The following is a 21,579-nucleotide window of genomic DNA, read 5'->3' on the forward strand; positions in this document are numbered from 1 at the left end:
AAAAACCACGACCAAACAAACAAACAAAAAAAACCATCTCAGGAACAAGAGGAAGCAGTACCTTCCCAGTGGAAGTCACAATCTAAGCTTTTTACTTAAATTATAAACCTTCCCAATTATTTCCAGCACTGAGTAACATCCGTAATGTAACAGCTTCACTTTCTGTTCCCAGCTGCAATACTGTCTTCTAGCAGAGTAGCAATCTGCAAATCAAAGTGTAACACACATTCAGTGCAGACTTAAAAGAAAGGGACACTGTCACCGCAGTCACCTGTTACTGCAGTCAGGAGCAGCCTGACTCACCACATGCCCAAAGGCTGCAATCACTTGCTTACATCTATTGTACACCTGGCTATTTTACCCACCAAATGCATGCTCAGCAATGCCATACAGTTCTGTAAAGAGAAACCCTGCAGACAGGTGCTGGCTTGACTGCTGTGCCCAAACCCTCACAGCCCCTGGAATTAACCCAGTGCCAGGCCACTGGGAGCAATGCCAGTTTCCATGTTCCATGGAAAGGGAAAGATGGGTATGGCCAAGCCACTGAGCCCAGCAAGTCATTAAATGACTATTCAAAAAGGTTACCACTTTAAAAAAAAATAAAAATCTGAACCTAACAGAATACACAAATATTCCTTAGTAAGAGAAGATTTGCTGTGAATACGTTCCCAGCCAAGCACGCATTTCATCTCGAAACAGAGAGGGGTTTGTAAAACCATTGTGTAGATGTGAAGCTGCTTCTATGAAACTCCATTTACAAGAGAAGCATGCAGTATCATGTTTCTTAAGTACTACTGAGACAGAAGTACAGTCACTGAGATATTTGCATATTTTACAGTAAAATATAATTTATACTAACAGTCTGTTGTCACATTACCTTCAAGCAAGTAACCAGGGTTAGGTTCATTAGTCTCTGTCTCAGGCTGTAGGATGGTAAAACTTTAAATTAAGGTCTCGTAAAAACAACGGAAAAAGCACTACACATTTCTCAATTCAGGATAAATAAGTGGCAGGACACAGGGTGCTTCTGAAAAATCACTGATTAATTTACCTTATTTATTGTTCTAGTGAAATGACTTACTTGTAAACTCCAAGTTTTTAAACCTTAACACTTAAAAGAAGTGCTGAAATGGTCAGGGTTGCCTCACAAAGAACAAAACAACCAGACCTGCAGCTGCACAACGCAGCAGCACCTCTGTCTCCTGTCCCCAAGTCACCCCTGTTCCTGCCCACCAGCCACATCCCAGAGCAATTCCAGTCTGATGCCTGACCCCACACAATCTAACAGCTGTAACTGCTGTCTCCCAGTTTCCAGCCTCAACACACAGCAGATCAGTCTGCACATCCTCCCATGCCTATGCTGGCCTTAGTCAGCCAAAACAAGTGGTGACTTTTCTCCTTCCCTCGTGCCTCACTGCATCAGGGAAGGTGGGGAAAGGCAGGAAGAGGAAGGGGCAAATTAACTTCAGCATGAACACACACATACATGAGTATATTAGCATCTACTTATGGGTATACAGTATACCTAACATTAGGTTTACAAATATGACGTGCCTATATAATTAGAAATGAAAGGTGGAATTGCAAATCCACAGACTAAGCTGTTTTGCCTAATGGCTTCAAATTTTGCTCCTATTCACATGAGGTAATCCTGGAGAAATGCAGCATATATTGAAGCTCAATGGCTGACTTGACCCAGTATGCTGGGTGAATCCAAGGATGCCCCTTTAAATCACTGTCACCAACACCTGATGGTCAAGAAGGAAAGGGAAGATGCTCTGCTGCAGAATTTGGTGCTATGGAGCAAGTAAAAAGATGCACAAAAAAGCATCATATGCTTGTATTTGTACACACTGCTAGGATCACAGAGTATTAAAAGGCTTCAAGAAATCAACTTTAAAGTAGTTTAAGATTTTCTTTGGAGATGACAAGTAGGTAAGAAGAATATCCATTTTGTTTCAGGTGGAGTAGGTAAGGTACGGTGAATTCATGGGAGGGTATCTACCACTGTGAGTGACCTGGTGTAGTCAGAAAACCAAATTAAACCAAAAGAAGCCATTCTTAATGCAGTGCAGTACTGTCAGCATATTCCTTTCACAGGTATTTTGGAGCAGTACAGACCAACCACAGATAAATACAAAGAAGAAACAATTCCAGACTATGTAACTGATATATCTTTTTCTCATTCCCTCCCAATAATATTCTCCCACGAATCCTATGGGACTGTAGCATCTTTCACTTCATCTTGCAAATAACAAGGATGTTTCTGTATAATTCTGTGAAATAATACTTCCCCATGAAAGAATTAGTAGATTGTTCCACATATTTCCAAGTTTAACAATGAAAATTTTAAATAATTGTGGAAGCTTTAGACTAACGTTTCTTTGTGTTGTACTCCTAAGAAAAATAAATTTTACAGTGGATGCATAACATCCAAATAAAATTGCTGACAAAGTCTTAAGTACCAAAATGCAGCAAAATGTCCCCAAACTAAATTAAACAAAAATAAATATACTGAGTTATGATGAGATTTCGTAACTCCAGTCATTAGCTGTGTTAAGATTTGTAGCATATTTTGAGTATTAAGTAGGAAACAGTTCTATTTACATGTAAAAGTTTGGGACTTGCCTCATGTGACCTCCCTGGCACACCACCAAAGCTCCGCTCTTGCTGACATTTAATCTGAACGTAATCCCTGAAATCTCCATGCCATTGCTGGGCTGCGTGGGAATGATTCCCTGACAACGTACACAGAATTGTATTGCAAATTTTGTTTTCTGCTCATGCCTGTTCACTTTCCCTTCTAGCCACTGCAGATTATTTTTTCCTGAATATAAGATAGTAAGATAGTCCCTTTATTTTTTACAGGGCTGTATAGGAACTAAAAAGAAAAGCAAGCCCAACCATTCTTCTTTCAATTGTTTTTCTACTGTTGTCTACCATATTTTTAAAAGAACAAGCTCTAAAAAGCAAATAAAATTCAGCAGCTGATGAACACACCAGGCAATGAGCGGAAGTAGCTCAAACAGTCCCACAAGCTCTACACGGGCAGGACCACACTGCAGCAGAGGAATGAGGGCTCCAGCTGGCGGTACTTGCACTTGACTGTGGTCTTCTGAATGAAGAACTGCCTTTACAAAAAAAGCATACACTTAAAGAGCTTTTTCTTATTAAAGAATGCCTCTGATCTCTGAGGCTAACTTCATTTTTGTCATGAACACTCTAGAAAAAAAAAAAAAATCACAGTGTCCAAGATTTCCACATCTGTGACTTTTGGCATTTGTGCAAGGGTAGGGACTGAAAACCTCATGTTTAAATAACAGTAATGAAACTGAAGGAACACAGTAATTTGTAAAGTGTAGAAAAGCCCAACAACCATTTCAACAAGATGAGTATGAATCTCTTTGTTTTCTGTGTGCTCAGCATTTCACGAGTATATTTTCCCTGATTTCAGAAAGGAGATAGGTAGCCAAAGTAGAGCTAACTTGATGCTTGTTAACGCAGGTCCTACAAAGGGAGGTCATACAGCATCATATATTTGGTTTTGTAAACCTTCCCACTAACTGGACCTTTATTTCAGTGACAGTTTAAGTGCCACTACAGTTCATCTGAACTAGTGGAGGTCTATGTACTTTCACCGTGGTCCAATTTCTGTCTGTAGAAGAGATTGGCTCGTATTGAGACTTCTTACTCCCCGAGTGATCCCAGTATTTGTCCCTCCCATGTAAAGTTAGTAAATACAATCACAGAATCATACAATCATACAATATCCCAAGTTGGACGGGACCCATATGGATCACTGAGTCCAACTCCTAGTTCCATACCGGATCACCCCAAAATCAGATCACGTCTGATTGCACTGTACAGATGCTTCTTGAATTTTGGCAGGCTTGTGGATGTGACCACTGCCCTAGGGAGCCAGTTCCAAGGCTTGATCACCACAGAATCACAAATGTTGGAAAAGACCTCTAAGGCCATCTAGTCCCACCATCAAGCTATCTCCACCATGCTCACTAACCATGCCCCTCAGTGCCACATCTACACATTTCTTGAACACTTTCAGCTACGGCAGCTCCATCACCAGTCTGGGCAGGCTGTTTCCAGTGCCTTATCACTCCTTCTGAGAAGAAGTTTTTCCTAATATCCAACCTGAACTTTCTCCAACACAACTTAAAGTCATTACCTCTCATCCTATCACTAGTTACACAGGAGAAGTAATCAAATCCCACCTTGCTACACCTCCTTTTTGGTAGATAGAGAGTGATCAGGTTTCCCCTGGGCCTCCCCTTCTCCAGACCAAAGGATCCCAGCTCCTTCAGCTGCTCCCTATAAGACTTGAGCTCCAGACCCTTCACCACTTCACTGCCTTTCTCCAAGGCCTCAATGACCTTCTTGAAGCGAGGGGCCCAAAACTGAACACAGTACTCAAGGCATGGCCTTATCAGAGCCAAGACAATCACATCCCCAATCCTGAAACCTTCCTGAAGAGTCTTTTTCCGATATCCAACCTGAACCTCCCGTCTCAGCTTCAGGCCATTCCATCAGATCCTATCACTGGTCACCAGAGACAGGAGATCAGCGCCTGCCCCTCTGCTCCCCCTTTCAGTTAACAATAAAGATTGATCTCATCATTCATAATGATTAATTAAAGGGTACAAGGATGACACAAAATAATTTTCATTTTTTAACTCTTAGTTTAGAGCAAAAAGCTTGCCATCATCAGCACAGCAGGCTCCTTAGCAGGTGCATTAACTTCTTCTCACAAAGACATTTCCTACACAAAGGTGGCCAAGCCAGCAAAGGCCATAGTTTCATGGGAAAAGCGTTCCAAAGCATTCATAAAGACTCAAGTATTATTACCTCTAAGTTATCCCTAATGCTGATCTCTTCATATATGCAAACGTACAGATTCTATTTCAAAGGTAGAGTTTTGAGTTGACATGCAGGAGACCTCTCCATTCTTCTGCCTTTAAGAAAAATAGGAGCTCCATTTCCTACAGCTGAGCACCTGATCCAACCAACAATCACTTAAGTCGTTGGGGAGAAAAATTAAGAAAAACGTGTCTTGAGCTGGCTTCAGCCAGGTACACTGCCACTATTAACCAGTGGCTGCTCTATCAAGACCCTCTGAAGCGTCCCATAGGAGATCCTTGAGAACAATGCAAAGCCTTCAACCCAATCTCAAAGAGGGGAGAAATCACTGCAGCTTTATGACAATCCTGTTTAGGTGCTCCAGCATCAGCCTACCAGCAGAGAAGCCCGCAGGGCAGGGTTGTTGCAGAGCTGGCCTTCCAGGGGCTGCACATCACAGCTCCCAGCCAGTTTTCACAGCACTGCAGCTGCCCCATCAGCCTCACCACTGCAGACAGGCTCATCTGGTTTTGCAGCTGGCACCAAAGACTACAAGAACATGTAGCTAGCACAGTCTCCTCCAGTCTCTTCAGCTAATAAATTCCAACAGCAGTACATACACTGGTACCAGCTGTGAATAGTTTACACATACCTGGCTCTGCGCCTCTTTAAAGCTCTTCTTTTTTAAAAATTTCTGCATGACTGTTGCTGTAATGTCCTCACCAACCTCTGAAGAAAACTGTTCACCAGACTAGCTTGCAAAAACCCCATTTCACCTAGTACTGACACAGCAAAATCCTCCCCACTGTAACAGTGCTGTACACAAAGCATCACAATAAAGAAGAGCTCTGCTGGTTTGTCCACTGACTCAGCAGTGAGTTCTTGAATGGCTGTTCCGGAGGCACCAGAAACTAGCTCAGGAACTTCAATCTTGATGCTAAATACATGCTCACTGTGCAGCCAGTCCTACTGTTTTCCATACAACAGACTACAGCTACCAGTGATGCAAAGCCTATCAGTTAACACATACTACCTAAATGAAAAATCATTTTCAACACTGACTGAGGGAGAATCTGGTTTTAGTAATTGCAATTAAAATGTCAGACAACAGAATAAATCAGAAAGAGAGCAACAGATGACTGTACAGACCACTGTATGTATAGGTAGAGCCTACAAAAGCAGTTTTTTGAAGAACATATTTACCTACAGTGCTCAGAAATTAAATGATACCTTCCAAAAGAGAATTGCAGAAGTCTTCACAAACCAGAAATCTCAGAGACAAACTAACAATTCCTATTTTCATGTACATTGCCCCCATCTAAGTTTATGAGTACTAAGTTCAAGAAAGTCCATGTATCCAAACAAACATATGATCTGCACATGCAATTAACTATGGCCCTGTAGGACAAGTAAATACAAACATACCAGAACAGGAATTATTTACCACACTTGCCACAGTGGGCCTTTGACAACACTGGCTTTGTGAGCTGCACTTGTACCTCCCCTGGCAAGTTAGCTGCATTATGGAAGACCACGCTCTTGGAAACTCACAGGGCTTTTGCTGTCTTGCTGCTTTGACAGAAAGCTTGAGTTATGCCCCTCGTCTAACTTCTCTTCAAAGTAGTAAGATTTTAGTGCTGTGAAAGTAGGCCTCAGCAGATGGCCCATGGGAGGAGGCGGCGTGGGCCAATGCTTACGCTGATGGCAGCACTAGCAATGCAGCTAGGAAGTAGAAGCTTGCATTTTGCCATCCTTCTCCAGTTATAACCCCGAGGAGACAGCAGCCTCCTATATAAAACGCACCAAGATCCAGTAGTTCAGGGGACTCAACCAGCTCTATGCCTAAGTCTGAGCTCTGGTGCCTGTCACAACATAGTCACTGTCTTCATAAAGCCCGCAGAGAACAGTCCCCCTCCCACACCCAGAGGCATCCTCTATGAATGTGCTAGTTGGTACGGGCCAAAACCTTGCCAAGGCACATGCTTGAAATTAAACAATATGGATGATCACAATACAATACTCAAATACCATTCCTGTCCCTTTTCATTTACCAGTGCAGACAAAGCCCCAGTGAAGTGGATCTTTTCAACCCCATTGCTGCAGTTAAAATACAAACATCAGGAACAGTGCCGTACAACAGAAACAAAGACCCATAGCCGCAAGATTGATCCTATCACCAGCAGAAGAAAGCAGGAAGCACAAGTAAATAAATAACTTCCGAAAACGAAGTCAAATGTTTTTCAGAAAGTAAAGGAGCCAGAAGATGAGTGCTACAATAGATAGCACCGCACTGGCAAAGGAAAAGTGTGAAGTGGATGCTTTCCAGCATTCAGTTTAGGAAGACAAACATTGTTTCACAAATTCACTGTAGCCCTGCTTATGTTCCAAGCTCCTTAATTCATGCCAAAGGGCTTGGACTTTCTGAACATCCTGTTCTGTTTCCTCCACTACTGGTCTGAGTCCTCTGCGTTAAATGTCTTTATTTCAGAGCCCTATTTTCTATCATTTTATTCCACACTCCTCGTTCTGTAGGTTTTGCATTTTACCTCTGGGTAAGAGTGAAGACAAGCAGATTAATGAGAAGTCTGAGCAGCACATTAAGCTATACCTATTTTAAGAGCCTTCTCCAGTTAGCATCCCAAGGCACAGTATAAAAATAAAACTACACAAATCACATTTAAAACTAACAAAAAGCTCACAGATGCTGTCGTGCCTTGAAGCATAAATATAAAGATCAATGATTAAATGTTTCAGTGATTCCCTAAAGTCTCAGAGCCACATGAACACAGACCATTTTACCTGTCATTACTAGGACACGTTAGCAACCAGATCAGATGTGAAGTCAAGGCATCTTTATGACAGCTCGCTGGCAGGAAAACACCCCCCTGACAAGGAGAGAGCTTTGGTGTACGAGCAGCAGCTGGCTGTTCCAAGGATTTCCTGATTGACTGAAGGCAGTGCACTCTGCACCTCTCAGACACAGCTGCAGAATGCTTTCCCATTCTCTGCCTCACTACAGCTGCAAGGACTTGAGCGGTCTCATGAAGGGAACTACAGTAGCAAAGGAAAAGCAATATTATCCCTCATCATAATGATGCATAGGCCCCAGATGCCTGCTCTTGGGATTTCGCAAACATCACAAGAAAAGGCCTCAGAATGCCTGTCAGTAGCCTGAGCTTATCCATTTATACAGGCACATTCCTGGTGGCTAGGATGAGGTAGCATGGAACAAGGCATTTCTCTTGGTAAAAGAGAATCACTGCTGCTACCACTACTGACATGGACACAAAAGCAGCCCACTTACATTCTACCGTAAGACTTCTGTAAATCAATAGGCATACAATCAATAAGTACAGAGGTTAGGCTTAGTAAGATTATCACAGTGGAAAGGATTATCAGAATAAATGAAAATGCTCACCAGTGTCATAGGCTCACAGTAAAACTCCACAAGGAGCAATCTCCAGAAAGAGATCCTTCCCCAGTGACAGTCAACCCTTCAGTGGCGTCTAGGAGAGGTGCAGCCAGGCTCCACCCCTTCTGGTCACACAGCTGAATCGCCTTCACCTGTGCTCCATGGCTGACTCTGCTTGCCTCAGGTGATCAATCAGTGGTTCTGGTGGTGATCAACAATTCCCCTACAGACTTCCCATCTTGCTTCCTTCCACCCCACAGTTACACTTAGGCTGAGATCAAAGCACATAGCTGGAGATACAAAGAACTAACTGTGACCTTATTTGCCTTTATTAACTGCATTTCTACACTGTTCACCTATGGCACCCTCACAGCCACAGGAAGCTCCTGTGGGAACTTCAGACTTCATCAATTCCAGAAGCCACCTCCAAAACTTCCCATTAACGAGCATAAGTGACTCTGCACTCAATCTCATACCCACCAGGAGCTGTGGAAGATTACCCCTATCTGCATCCCCAGAGCCCCCAGGCCCCTCTATATGACCCTCTGTGTGATCACTCCAGGGTAGATCCTCACTCCTAGCTCCCATGCTGCACACGCTGCTGTCTGGTAAACATGAATTCTGTGTGAAGCTGCCATATAACTACTTCATCTTACCCTGCTAGAGCTAGTAGTAAAATTAGTGGGACGGTTTTATCTCAGAGGTTCCTCAGCAGCAGATGTGTTGATCAGTCTATTGCCTGGAGTTTATGCAAATCCCTAGCACTTCTTAAGAAACTGGGTGGGCAGCTGGTGTTTTCAAAGACTATACACACAATAGAGAGCAATTAGTAACTTTCCAAATTATTTTTTCCAGTCTTAAAACTTATTCCCTCTTAATTGTCTCCTCCCAGTTTCTTGCTTGTCTCAAAGATCCATCTTCTATTGCAACCACATTCTCAGCCCTATGGGAAGCTCTTGAAAAATGAGGAGGGATGCACAGTTTTGGAAGAAGGCAACCTCAGTGCAAATGCAGCAGGGCTTAAAGTAGTGCATAGACAACCAGATGGTCCTTGATCAGACTCACTTACCTTTCACTATTCAGAACAAATAGTTCAGTATGAAAGAACAAAGTTTCTCATCAGCCATCCCTTTAAATAATGTTGGAAGATTGGTCCTAGCTTGCAACATTACCAAACAGCAGTGTAGTTCATGATAGATTAAAATCTGCCTTAAAATCATGTATATGTTAACACACACTCACACACACACAATAAAAAAACGATGTCAGGCCCAAGAGCCATTAGAACTTCAACAGGTTCAGATTATTTCATGAGCAGCTGAGCAGATCATCAGAATGTAGAATTTGTGGAGTTCCAAACAAAAAAAAAAAAAGCCTGACATAGGGAAATTTGTGAAGAGTACTGACTTCAGTAAGTTAGAGAAAACCAGAGCTATAAACTTGCAAGAAGGACATGGAATAGTATTAGCATAAAAAGAACAAGAAGTTCTGAACAACACTGGAATCACATTTTGAAACCAACTCAAGAATATGTATGTGAAATCAACCAACCAGAAAAAGCTGGGATAAAATGAGTTTCATTTTACACTGATGCTTCAATAAAGGACAGACAAGATTTCAATCTCACATTGCTCAAGCAAAGAACACTTTCCTTACCAGCTGGCTCAAAAATTACTTGGACTCCAGAGTGGCCTTCTAATCACCAACAGGAAAACTGAGAAACTATTTTAAGAAAGCATCACTAAAAATAAAATGGGAGACGCAATGAAGGGAAAAAGAAAGTGGTCAGTGATAAATACAGTATGAAGATTTCACCATTTATATTTTTAAGGCTATTTATATTTGAAAGCTTTCCCTTTAAAATACTAATAGGCAGGCTTCCACACTCATCAGTCTGGTACTCATTCAACTGAATAGTATTTATAGAAACATGTGAAGGCCAACAGAAACAGAAAAGACATTCAAATTACTTTCTGTCACAATTTGGCATTGTTATTATCACCTCACTTAGAAGTTCAGCCACATACAAACAAAACATTACACAACGTTACACTGCTGCATGTTTTGAATGCTCTATATGAAATTTTGCTCCAGCAAATACTACACCACGAAAAAAAAAAAACCTAATCATTTCAGTTTCACTCAGTCTTACATTGCCTGAAGGTAAGCTCTCGCAGATAGACTTGCTGTTTGGGCTTGATTTCTCAAAGACCTGAACACCTCATTCAGGATATCTGTGATGGTAAGACCATGATGCGCCTATACAAAACCAGCTCACTGCAGCACAAATAGGAACAGCAGAGCTGAAGCAGAAAGGATCTGTGGGAGTAGGATGCCTGGTGAGAGGATCATGATGATGAAGAACCACTGAAATATCCCTCACCATCCATTTCCAAAGAAGTTGCATTTGGCTCCTTAGAAACTAAGATATTTGAAGAAAGTGCAGCTCCTCTTGTGTATCTCTGAAGGTCATCAGAAAACAGAGTCTGTGCTTCTACTTAAGAACATACCCCTTTTTGAAAGTGCCAACAGAGACCCATGCTGCTCCTCCAGTGATTCAGATGACTGAATGTGTGAAGCTGCCATATAACTACTTCATCTTACCCTGCCAGAGCTAGTACTAAAACTATTGAGATGGTTTTATCTCAGAGGTTCCTCAGCAGCAGGAACTTAGTTTCAGAGTCAACTGGCTGCTTTCTGCTAGAAACTTGTTACATTTGTTCATGTGTCAGCACCATTCAGGTATATTAGCCTTCCTCCCTAGCAGTCCCTTCCCTCACGTATTTATTAAGACTACCTCAGCATGTCTCAGCTTTCACTTTGCTAGTCCGTTTTGCTACAATAGCAGCCTTCAGAAATGCTCTTCTTTCTGCACCTGTTCTAGTTTTAAGGTTGTCTTAACTTCAGACTCCAGAGTTACATACAGTGAAACACCTGAAATTTCCTACTTCAGTCTGGAGATTCCACTTGTTTTTATACAAGTTTTAAATATTTTTTAATAGATTTTTTTCTCCACTTTTAAAGATCAAGGCTTTTTTCTCCAATCAATTTAACTATCTACGAATCTCATTAACTTGCTTAATTAATTTCATGCCTTGCTCTTCTGTAAGAAAGAGATTTATTCAGGGACTTGCTTTTGCTTTTACTAGTATTAATTTATATGGAAACAAATTCACACTCCATCCAAGCTTATTTTCTATACCATCCTCTGGCATATCAAAATGAAATCTAAGAGAGCATTTCCACATCTCAGTTCAGTAACTTCTAAAGGTATCCTATTTATTAACTGTCACAATTTGCTCCTAAGGCAGTCTGTCCGAAGTTTCCAAAAACTGCATCTACTGAAGGGAGCCATTTACATCTCTATTTCTGCAAGCAAAACAAACATGCCCAAGGTGGCAGAGGCCAACTGGCACAGAAAGGTGCCATACTATTAAATTCGCTCATCCCTCAAAACAAGGTGATTGCTTCCAAACTTCCTGTTTGGAATAATCCCAAGGTAACTTTCAAACTTTTCCTGGGAATAATTCAGGTGAGTTCCTGTAGATAGAAACCAAAACTGTGCCAGGAACAGTTAACGGTAGATACAATTGATTTTCAGAGCCTGGGAATGGTTCCTAGTGCTGTTTAATTTACCAGTACAGACATGGCTGTTGTAGCTGTTGTATGATATTAATATGATATGATATATGATAAATGTAGATATTAAGGGGTTATTATCCATGACCCTAAGTTTTTCACAGTTGTTTGTAGATCTTCATTAGATTGTTATTTTCTCACCTTTCTTCTTAGGGATCAAAATAATTTAGGTGATAATACACCAGCCACACCTTTTAAGAGAGTTTTTCTCTGGCTTGGCACATTAATCTTCATTCTGTTCTGCTGAGATCTTTGTTTCAACATTCTTCTTTAGGACTTTCTCAGCTTTAGGTTCATACAGTGTTTCTTTGCTCCCAGAAAACAAAACATCTCTCTTTCCTCTAGCTGAGTTCTGTTGACAGATCTTTCTTTCCACCTAAAGAAAGAGAGTCTTCATACATACACATCTGTGCCTTCCTCATACTGTTACAAATTACAGATAATCATGTTTCTGTTTAATTTTTTCCTACTTTTTCCCTATTGCAACTATTTTTCTAATTATTCCCTCCCTACAGTTCTTTAATAGCATACCTGTTCCTGCTCAGCCTCAAGTCTCATCTCCATCTTGCCTTCCTTTTTTTCACAGTGCCAGTCTTCTGCTTGGTATTCACCAGTTTCTGACTTTTTCTCCTGAGTTCTCCATCATAAAAAACATATTTCTCCATCACCAAATAGTGTCTGCCTTGTCACTGCAAGGTCATCTTCCACACAGACCTCTCACTTCCAACTGCTGTTTTTTATATACAGCTGTGCATTCAGACCATCTTGACTGCTTTTCCTCTTCCCTCATTTCTTCAGCTCCCTGTCTTTAGCTGCATCTAGACTATATGGATATTCCCTTGTCTGAGTTCTGTCAGCGGACATTTCTATGTAAAAATAGATCCTATAAGGTAGCACTGAGGAGAGTTCATATCCTTCTGTTCCCGCATCCAGTCTCACTGTCTTCTCTGCTATCCTTCACTCAGTGCTGCATCACTGCACATCCTTCCTTGTCTCTGCCTTCAAGGAAAAAGAAACAGCCCAGAAAAAAATGATACAAACACTGAATTGTCATTAAATGCTAGATGCTTTCTCTGTTCACTGACTTTCTAAACTTTTGGCTACATCTGAAAGGCAATTAGGTGCCCAGCCTGAACTAAGCTCGCTTAAGTGAAAGGTTTTGGTTGTGACCAAAGGCAGAATATATCTTTCATGTCCTTCAGCTAAAATAAGTTTAATCCACTGACAACTGCAAATAGGTCCCACAAAGACCTTCAAGACCAAATATGTAAATACAAGCAAAAGGAAAAGCAGGTAAAGTAATTGATACGTAGGGAAAGAATTTCTGAATGTAGAACTTTACTACTACTTAAGGAAAAACTGATCTCCATCTGGAATCTATGCCCAGGCCTGGGACCTCCAGAACAGGAAAGATGTGGAGCCCTCAGGGCAGGTCCAGAGGAAGGCCATGAAGATGAGCAGAGGGCTGGGGCTCCTCTCCTATGAAGAAAGGTTGAGGGAGCTGAGCTTTTACATACTGGAGAAGAAGAAACCTCAGTTGCAGTCATTCAGTACTTGGGAGGAGCTCATAAGCAGGAGGGCAACCTATTCATTACACGGTCTGACAGTGATAAGACAAGGGACAGTGGCTTTAAACTAAATGAGGGGAAATTTAGGTTAGATGTTAGGAAGAAATTATTTACTCGGAGGTTGTAAGGCCCTGGTACAGGCTGTCCAAAGAAGCTGTGGATGCCCCGGCCCTGAAGGATTTCAAGGCTAGGTTGGATGGAGTCCTGGGCAGCCTGAGCTTGTGGGTGGCAGTCCTGCCCATGGCAGATGTTGGGGCTGGGTGGGCTTTAAGGTCCCCTCCAACTTAAGCCATTCTGTGATTCTATGATCTATCCTAATCAGAAGAAAATGAAAGAAGTAGTAATAGGAGAAGACTAAAAATGTCTGAGTAGTCTTCATTTTCTACTAAGGGGCTAGTTACTAATTGTTACCCCATCATGCTTGTGAAACAAAAAATAAAAGTTTATATGAACTTCAGATACAGATTCATTACTTGAATTTTCTGCAAAACTGGAAGTAATTGCAGAAGCACACAGCTAAAAATAAAATGCAATTTAAGAACTTAACATCTTTATGTAAATTGGAGTACTGACTACAATCCCTTATCACTCCTATCAGTGTGAAATCATACTAAGAAATGCACCATATAATCTAAACTGCCATTTACTGGCCTTTTCCCTTGAAACAATACAGAGTTTACAGAAAAACTTGTAAGGGTAGATTTTTTAAAGGACATGCAAACGTGGAAGAAAGAACTACAAAGCGGGGTATCATTTTAAGTGTTCATTGGAGGGCCACAAAGATGATAAAGGTCCTGGAGTGCTTCCCCTATGAGGAAAGGCTGAGTAACCTGGGTCTGTTCAGCCTTGAGAAAAGAAGACTGAGAGGGAATCTTATTAATGTTTATAAATATCTTAAGTGTGGGAGGCAAAGGAAGATGGCAAACCTCTTTTCAGTGGTCTGTGGGGACAGGACAAGGGGAAACAGCCATAAACTGGAGCATAGAAAGTTCTGCACTAATATGCGAAGGGACTTCACATATTCTTCACAGTGAGGGTGATAGAACATTTAAATGGGCTACCCAGAGAGGTGGTGGATTCTCCTTCTCTGGAGATATTCAAGATCTGTCTGGATGCCTGCCTGTGCAATCTGGCACGGGTGCCTGCTTTGGCGGGGGAGTTGGACCTCATGATCTCTGGAGGTCCTTTCCAGCCCCTACAATTCTGTGATTCTGTGACCTCTTATGAACCTTATGACTGTATAATAAAAACAGCATTTCTGTTTGAAAATTGAGAGTCTACCAGCTTCACTTTCAGCACAAGGCTTTCCTGCACATCCACACGTATATGAGGAGACAGTGAAATGAAGGAAAGCCTCCTGCCCATAGCACTTAGGTTCATCTCCAGAACTTAAAATCCAGCAATGCTGATAAATAAATAAGACACAGTGAGACACAAACGGAAAGAGAGGGCCAGTTGCTTTCATGTAAACAAGCATCCAGGCATCAAATTTAATTGTTAGTAACTGGGAAGATTTTCAAAGACACAAATGGACAAGTTCAAAAGATTTTCAAGGCTGGCCTAAATCACCTATTTGTTTCTGTAAATCTATAACTCCTGAAAATTACAAAATCTCCTTCAGTGTTGTTATAGATTTTGGAACACGTATTCACTATAAATACTATACTAATTATAATTAATTACATCCATTTCCTCTCATGGCTTATGCTGCAATTTTCCTAAAATGTAGCAGGTCAAGAACACATCCAAACACATACCTCCTCCACAAGGTCACCAAACACAGTGCTGTGTTCTGGCTTACTGGCCTCAGCAGGCCACTGCATGGAACCCATGTAGGACAGTGAAAATGAGAGTGAAGGGGTTTTTTTAATTTCTTTGGATTCATCATAAAACTATCACGCAAGCCGAAGCTCCTAGACATTTCTTGTCAGGAAACATCCCTGAGAATTGAGCAGTGCATGACCAGTCAGGCTGGAGGTGCAGCCAGTCTTACACTTCCCCTGACTGCACTGGCTTTGCCCCAGAGGCTGGAGAAAGCCCATTAACACCTTTCCAGCAGATCACATTCGCTGGTGACCCCTACCACAGAGTACAATGTGGAGACTGACTCGTGGATCCTGGCCAAAAATTTAAAAAGAATCTTTTAGTTGGCTTTAAATTGGAGCCATTATTTCCGTTAACAATGCAGACTGAGGTGCAGTCTTTGGCTCTGACCACTGCTACAATGAATATTTTTTGAAGGATATTATTTCTAAACATATTTCTAAAGCGTATTTCTGAAAAAAGAAAAGGTATATCAGAGTGAAAGTCTACATCACTAATTCTATAATCAATATAAAATTTATGGAGATGAATTAATGTGTAAGCCTTTTACAGCTCCTTCTAAAAATTCAGAAACCTTCCTCTGAATTCCCAGTGTGGCTTTGACTTGCTCTCTACACTAGTTCTTTGCCAGAGGTGCTATATAATTGTTTATGGCTCATCTAACCTGAGGCGGAAACAGAAACTAAATAAGTAAATATGCAAATATCTGCTAGTGATTTGTACTTGCAAATTATAATACAAATATTTATTGCTGTCCTATTTAAGAAGTTCCCAGAGATATATTTCAAGCTACAGATTAAATGCCAATAGGATTTTATTTCCTATGAACCACAAGGGAAGCGCTGATAAACTGTGTAAAGAAGTTTCTGAACAAGATTCCAAAGATAAAACCTTTTGTTATGAAAAATATTTGAAGAAGTATATTTCACAGGGCAATCTGATTGCCTATTTCAGTACTCAACTACTTGTAACATATTTACATCAAGGAAAAGCATTTTTCCCACCAGTGGAAGAACTCAAGTGCATAGGGTGCAGGGAAAGGAAAAATCCATTGTGAAAGGGCTCTCTCACCATCTCAGTCGAAGTGATTGTCTCACAATACGTCAGCTGGACAAAGAGAAAATACAAAAGATGATTAAAGATAGTGTATCTTCACCTAGCAATTGGTATGTATGTGTTCCAGTCAGAGAAAACACCAGAAAAGCTACTGGAGGAGTCTTCCATTGGCTCAGGGAACAGATGAGCAAGAGTTCTCCTAAGGCACTGCTTTACAAAGCCAAAAGCTGTTAAATTCACTGGTGGCTAAAGCAAGCATCAACTCAGTCGGCTCCAACCTCTGTGGACAGAGCCAAGCTGCAGTATAATAACATTTAGGGGAAATGAGAGAGAGACGAAGGGAGAAAACATACCTTACGATTTTGTCCGAAGGAAGCTCACAGAGCTGCCTCGACCAAGTCAGAAGACAGAGGTGAGGAGCCTTCTGCTCAGACTGTGCTCACCTCCAGCAGTGCAGATCTCAGAGTGGTATTTTCCAAGGTTTATTCAATTGAGTTTCCAATTCCAAAACACATGGGATGCTTTATTTGGAAAATCATAGCACTTACTGTCCCTGGGGATGGCTTTTCCAGTCCAATGAATCTACTCTCTCCTGACATGCATTCTTTCTCAGTTAATCTAATTTTTCCTATATTCCAGTTTACCATCTCAAGCAGCTCTAACTGGTGTATTTTGATCAAACCACTCCTGCAGCGTTGCTTTCTTTGCATCGTTATCCTACATGAAATCTCTCTCAATCTGTCCTTGTACTGTCCTTCATATCCATGGTTCATTTCCTCGGAATTTCAGTTAAACCATATAAAATGATGCAAAGAGCAGGGGGAAGTTTAAAAAGCCACTGAAGTGAAAAACTTGCTCAAATTGAGAACAGAAGCTACAGACTGTTTTCTGGTCAGCTGTGCAGCTCTATCTCATTACATAAGCATGTGTGTAAAATTATTCTTCAACTTCAAATAACTCTGATTTGTTTAATTTCCACCTAATTTAAGAATTAGCTTGAGCAAAATGTACTGGCATTCTAAGGAAGAGAGAGAGTTACAAGGACCTCAAAGGTTTCAATACAATGAGTGAATGCTCTGTTAATCAACCAAATACAAAGAATTCATAAGGATAAATCAGTTCAGGTTCTGCTGTAGTTTAACTTTTAAAAAGCATGGAATAATAACATTCAAAGAGAACTATGAATGTTAGCACCCTTCACAGCAGTCTAATGTTTAACTTTCGCATCTTTCTATATGTGAAAGCTTTACCTCATCAGAAATGTACCAAATACACCCATGCACGATGGGAACCATCAGGGTCAGCCTGCTTGCCACTTTCCCACCAAGGACAGACTACTGAGTGAACTGAGCACTCCCTGCCATTTTCACTTCTTTCTTATTCTGCCAGTCAAGCAGGAGCTCTTCCCATAAATCCCAGTAATTTCCCATTCCTTAATTTTCAGAAATTACAATTTTGCCATAAAAACACAATTTCCCATATCTCAAGAAGTTACATGCTAAAGCACACTTGCATTGTGGCTACTTATTAGGAAATCTCAATGTGCTAGTAGTGTCATTGTATTTTAATGTGGCTTTACAATGAATATTTTATTACCATACATGTGCCTCTCCAACTGCTAAACCCACTCTGCAATTGTCAGAAACAAGGTGCTCTGAATCAGCCACCATTAGGAGTGGGATGTATGGTGTGTGGTTAGTGTGTAAATACAAAGGAAGCCAGAAGTGTCAAAACTTGTCACAACTGCTCAGTAGGATTCTCTATCTTAGTACCACACATCTACTACCATTAAAGGACTATCCAGCTTCCTCACAGTCAGCAAGAATTCAGTTCTTCTTTTCTGTGGTAACAGTCAGATGTGGCAAAGAGTGTTTGTTCTCTTTGGTTTCTGGATGACATTTATGAACATGTGCTGCCCTTCCATGATATGCACATACATCTGAAATGCAAGTTCAGAATGTACAACCTCCCTCCTTGAAACTTTTTTTTTTTCCTGTGCTTATTAAATCAAAGAAGGGATGTTTAGTTTTTAAATTAATTTGCTAAAGGACAATCAGTGAAAGATGCTGACTAGAAAGATGGGGGTGAGCTGCCAACAGATCAGAAGTGAGCACTAATGGACAGATGGGTCTGGTTTTCTTAAATGCAAGCATGACAACTGCCTCAAGCCTGATTCATTACAAATACAGGTCTGCCTGTCATGTTCCGGTGGAAGAGCTGTTAGGCTTTGTTGAGTGTACTGCAAACTACTGCTCTGCAGATGAAGGGAAAATGGCAGCAGTTCATGTTCATAGGAAAAATATAGAACATTCTATTCGGTTTTTGCTCCCTCGGCAACAAAACCATCCCCAGTTAAAAAAACAAAACAAAACAAAAAATCCCAACAAACAAAAACAAATGGAGAAAGAACTTCAAATCTTTGTCTTCTGTTCTGCCCAATTAAAACCATGGGAGCTGAAGCTTTCATAGGAATCCACTTCCAATGCCTTTACCAGCACCCAGAGCCCACGTGAGCCCCTCTGGAGGCCAAACTTTACTCTTTGTGGAACAGCTGGGATCAGACACACTCCCTGCACACAATAACCTGCATGTGGGGCATTTGAATACAGAGCCCACTATATCATATGAGATCAAGGAAGCAGGAAGGAATCGATAAATGCAGCCCCCAAGAGTCCCTGGCCCCTCCACTTCAGGCACGCGGAGGTAGGTTTGCAACTGAAACGAAAAGCACTGGAGGCTGTATTTATGTTTGGGATTTTTGCAAAGCAATTTTAACTGATCCAGTTCATCACACAACCCAAATCAATCAAACAGGCATGCTGGCTTGCAACTTGGTTTACATTTATCTTTTCTTCTGGCTGGCTGCACCTAAATTTCATTTTGAGAAACTCTAGGATATGCACGCATTTTACTTTGAACTTCTTGCTAGACTGCATTTGCACTTACTTGAGTGAAAAGTCAGAACTTCCACATCTCTCACTGCCTGAGGGAACCAAAAATATTAGTGCTGATTAAATATTTATTTTGCAGAAACATGAAATCTATCGTGCTGCAGAAAACTATTTTGAATGATACTTCCTTGAGCAAGGCTGGGACTTATGGCTTTTTCTCTTACTATGTTACATGTTCAGTAAAAATACAGCTGGGCCAAGAAAACTCTGTTTTGTTTTGGCAAAGCATCAGACAGTATCTTCTGGTTTGCCAACACAGGCAGAATCTTGTCTAGCTGTGGGATGCTCTTGGTTTACTATTAGTGAAACTATTAAGAAGCACTGAGAAGTTCCAGTCCCTTTTACGTATCTTTAGTTGAATCTCATTAGTTTGCAAGCTCTCAATTTGCACCAAAAACATAGCAGTCTTTTCTCACCTCTGAGGGAAAATTTAATAGGAGCGTTAAGTCTCATGTTACTAGGACTTCATTACTTTTACAAGATTTGTTAAATAATTAAAATGCACTTGTCAAATAAGTGATTAGAGAACATTTTGTGCTGCAGCGTCGTTTTTTTCTGTCTGTTTACCTCGACTGTCATAATTGAATAATTCACATTGAATCTCCAACACAACACTATAAACAACTGAGACTCTAAAACTGGAGAGGGGGAGAGCTGTGGGACTCAGAGAAAAAAGTGTATATAGGATGTGATTAAAGAAAGAGCACTGGATTAAAGCTGCAGATGAGGAAATTGAAACAACAGAGACAAAGCTTGCTCCAAGGATGCTGCTGAACAAGAATGACCTAAAAGAAGATCTAGCCAACACCATTTATGTTTGCAGTAGCTTCCATCAGGTTTTCTGTGTCGTCTCAGATCCTAAAAGTGGGCAGAAAGGCAGGGAATAGGTACATGCTGTGCAGAGAGAACAGGACTAATGATTTTCAGACAACACTAACTTTCTCTATCTCTGATTTACCTTCTTAATCATCATTCTGTAATGAGTTGCACATTTGAATGGCTACCACAGAGAGCAGATCACATTCTCATATGCTTTCACAGTAATATATTTCTTCTGTACTTTGCCTAGTGCTACTAAGCAGAATACAGTAATCTGAAATATCCTGTAATAAAAAGAATCCCTCTGGGTTGAAGTAGAATCATAGAATCAAAGAAAACCCCAAGTCAGAAGGGATCCATAAGAATCATTTAGTACAACTCCTGGCTCTACACAGGATCACACAAAAATCAGACCATACTGAGAGCACCCTGAACTTTGCAAAGCTCAGTGCTATGCCCACTGCCCTGGGCAGCCTGTTCCATGCTCACCACCCTCTGGTGCAGAACCTTTCCCTAATCCCCAGCTGCCCCTCCCCTTACAGCTCCATGCCATTCCCTGGGGCCCTATCGCTGTCACACAGAGCAGAGCTCAGCGTTACCCTCTGCTCCCTGTGAGGAGCTGCAGCTGCCATCAGGCCTCCCCTCAGCTCCTCTGCTACGGACCGAACCAACCTAGGATTCTCAGCTGCTCCTCATACACCTTGCCCTCCAGACCCTTTTCCATCTTGACAGCCCTCCTCTGGATGCTCTTTATGATCTTTGTCCTCTGGAGGTTTTATGTCCTTTTAGCACAGTATGTGCATAGTGGGATAGTCACTTCACTTGACCTGCTAGCGGGCCATACTTGATGCACCTCGGGATACAACAAGTAGAGGGGCTGCTACCATATGAAATCGCAAAGGTAGAAATATTAAATGAGTAATCTCTGGGAAAGAAGATCATTTCCATAAAGTCACAAGACAAAAAGTATTTCTGACAAGTGTCAATTGCCCTACCTGTCCCTCTTATCCACGGGTCGGTTTTAGGAGATCATTCCCAGTCAGCAGGATGATCCACAGGACCAAAAGGAGCAGCTGGATCCAAGTGTGCTGCAGGATGTTTCTCCTGCTAGGGGAGTTTATCTGCCTGGCCAGCTTTTCAGAAGCAGCCTTCTAAAGGGTGCTCAAAATAAAGCACCTTCCAGATGTGGATCCCTTCTGCTAGCAGCTACATGTATGCTGTACCAGCCTGTCATCACAGGAGCCACATCTGTCCTGCTGCAGCAACCAGCAGCAGGACGCAGTGCCTTGGGATTTTAACATCATCGCTGTGTTCACACTGGACTCCATCACTGACACAGTCACACAATCTGCTACTTTTAAATGCACTATTCACCAAAAGCCACGTTTCCATTAAGCAGGAGAGAACGTTCCCGATGCTCTCGCTCTCTCACGGCATCCGAATTTCCCTGAATCGACAC

General features: G+C 41.4%; 1 protein-coding gene across 3 annotated transcripts in view; it reads right to left on the bottom strand.

Annotated features, from left to right (window-relative positions):
* The window catches only part of THRB (thyroid hormone receptor beta), a 166,074-nt gene that overhangs the window by 99,534 nt on the left and 44,961 nt on the right, over nt 1-21,579 (bottom strand). The window contains exon 1 of one of the 3 annotated variants that reach the window (XM_019616512.2): nt 8,270-8,360. The exons of 1 other annotated variant lie outside the window; for it this stretch is intronic. The gene's annotated coding sequence lies outside the window, so the exon portion shown is untranslated. Of the gene's footprint in view, nt 1-8,269; nt 8,361-21,579 lie in introns of those variants that run through there. One more of the 3 variants, XM_019616513.2, reaches the window with a different exon arrangement.

This window comes from Meleagris gallopavo, chromosome 6 (genome assembly GCF_000146605.3).
Source record: "Meleagris gallopavo isolate NT-WF06-2002-E0010 breed Aviagen turkey brand Nicholas breeding stock chromosome 6, Turkey_5.1, whole genome shotgun sequence".
In the NCBI taxonomy this organism is placed as follows: domain Eukaryota; kingdom Metazoa; phylum Chordata; class Aves; order Galliformes; family Phasianidae; genus Meleagris; species Meleagris gallopavo.